We start from the raw sequence: 2,397 nt of genomic DNA on the forward strand, positions 1-2,397 counted from the left end.
ATAAGATGATATTTATTACACACAACCTGTAACAACATAATGCGAAGAACTAGTCTAGACATCAAGGATGTACAAAACCAAAAGTAAAGAAATAAAGAAAGGGAAAAAAGACCACGCCCGAAATGACTAGAGTCTTGAAGCAGTAGCATGAACAAACCACCACTACAAGGCGACAGCAAGACTATGATAAAGGTTCTTAACGTTATGTTGTTACAGCCCATCATGGCCATCGAAGTCAATATGTCAGGACACGACGTTGATATATGCCGTTCTATTTTTATATGCTTGTCAATGCAGTCGAACATTTTTTAAAACAAAACTTACATCCCATGAAAAATATGCACATCTACTAAAAAATAACATGCAATATGGGATATGTGTCTCGATGAAGATAAGATTAGTCATAATGCCACACCTAGATCGAGGCCACACCTAGATCGAACTAGATCTTAGGTGGATGGGAAATTAGAGGAGGGACATAAGTTGTATTCACATGTTTTTTTACAAAGATAGTATATATTAATATCAAGATGATATCAATTACACACAACATCTGTAACAATATAGTGTGAAGAACTAGTCTAGACATCAAAGATGCACAAAAACTAAAAATAAAAGAGAAAAAATACCACGCCGAAATGACTAGAGTCTCGAAGCAGCATTATGAACAAACCACCACTAGTGGCGACACCAAGACTATGATAAAGGTCACTAGTGGAAAACTGCTCTTTTGCACCGGTTCAAAAGGCCCATATGCACCGGATGGCCAACCGGTGCAAACCATCCGGTGCAAAAGGCCCCCCCCCCTTTTGCACCTTGCACCGGTTCTGTTACAAACCGGTGCTAAAGGGGGCACCACGTGGCCGTCTGTGGTGAGTCCGGCGGGGGACCTTTTGCACCGGTTCGTAATACGAACCGGTGCAAAAGGGTTGTGCCGCGGCAGGGTTTTGGTGCCATTCCCTGCCGCGGTAGACTCTGCCGCGGCAGAGAATTGCACTAAAACGCTGCCGCGGCAGACTCTGCCGCGGCAGGAATTTTCACTAAAACGCTGCCGCGGCGACTCTGCCTCCATTCGAAACACGGTATAATATTAATGCAAACAATTCAAATATATATATAGGAAACCATTGTATTACATATATCGATCAAAGTGACACACGTTCATGCATATATATATATGTCTACATCAACTTTGATATTGGCGGTTGTCCACATAGTGTTCTCCATCTGGAGCTATGACTTGCTCAAGTAAGAACCCCGCCAGTTCTTCTTGAATTGCTCGTACACGCTCTGTTGCTAGAAGACCGTCCCGCAACCGTTCGATCTAATAATTTGAAGAAGGTACGATGGTCAGTATATATATATGTGTGTATGTGAATGAAACACAAGGTGATCGATAAAATAAAGCCATGAATGTTGTTTAATTACTTACATCAAGTTGTTCCAAAATGTCCCTCACATGATGGGTATTCTGGCGGATGAACTCGCAAACGTAGAACCCGCATAAATTATTCCCGTCCTCTTGCCTCAAGCACTTTACGAGAACAAAGTTCAATCAAAATAATATATATATAATCAAGGATGATAATAATTGTATTGAAACTAGAATCAAAGAGATGCGCGGCCTAGCCATTAGTACTTACCGGTACATGTTTTATTCGAAGATCTTTATTCTTTAAACCCGGAGCTTTGTTGGTGAACCGTTTCCAAGCCTTGTGGAGGATATCAGCCATGTCCCCCCACGCCTCAAGGGGTTTACTCTTCGAGTCCATGACTTCTACTATCCCGGTGTCGGGTTCAATGACTAGCAGGATATAGTGAAACCTGCGGACACACACATATATATATATGCATAACTCATCAATTACACTTAACACATGGAGTAAGCGAAAAAGATTTAATGTGTGAAGAGAGTAACACTCACGCGAAGTTGTAAGGAAATAGTATTGCCCTTTTGTATGAGTTTTTCCTTAAGACATGTACCAAGTTATTCTCCGTGTCCTTGGGAGAGTTGTCGACAGTATACCCATTCACGGTATATGGGTCAACGAACCCAAGATCATAGATTTACCCCTTGCGGCATTCGCGAATCTTCATTCTGCATAATACAGTGAGAGTATGGTTATATGCATGCAATAATGGACGAGTCGCGGTAGAGACTTAATTACATAAATAATACTTACAGACAGTATGCACTCAGCAGAGATTTGTCGAGGGCGTCTTGGTTGAATAACTGAAATAATTCACAAAATTCGATGTTCATCACGTCAGTTCGCCCGTAGTGCTCATCTCTTATTGCCACCATGATCCAGTTCTGGCCATCCTTACATGCATCCAAGTACCAATTATGTAGTCTTCGCAGCTGTGTTGATAGATTAGGCAACTCCGCAGCTCTGA

General features: G+C 41.7%; 1 long non-coding RNA gene across 1 annotated transcript; it reads right to left on the minus strand.

Moving 5' to 3' along the window:
• Positions 1 to 1,090: 1,090 nt before the first annotated feature.
• Positions 1,091 to 2,038, minus strand: LOC139835338 (uncharacterized). The gene is made up of 3 exons (XR_011751134.1): positions 1,925 to 2,038; positions 1,433 to 1,824; positions 1,091 to 1,324 (listed from the first exon to the last, which is right to left on the minus strand). It is a non-coding gene; the product is annotated as an uncharacterized lncRNA (long non-coding RNA).
• Positions 2,039 to 2,397: the final 359 nt, after the last annotated feature.

Source organism: Lolium perenne, chromosome 2, assembly GCF_019359855.2.
Source record: "Lolium perenne isolate Kyuss_39 chromosome 2, Kyuss_2.0, whole genome shotgun sequence".
Taxonomy (NCBI): Eukaryota; Viridiplantae; Streptophyta; class Magnoliopsida; order Poales; family Poaceae; genus Lolium; species Lolium perenne.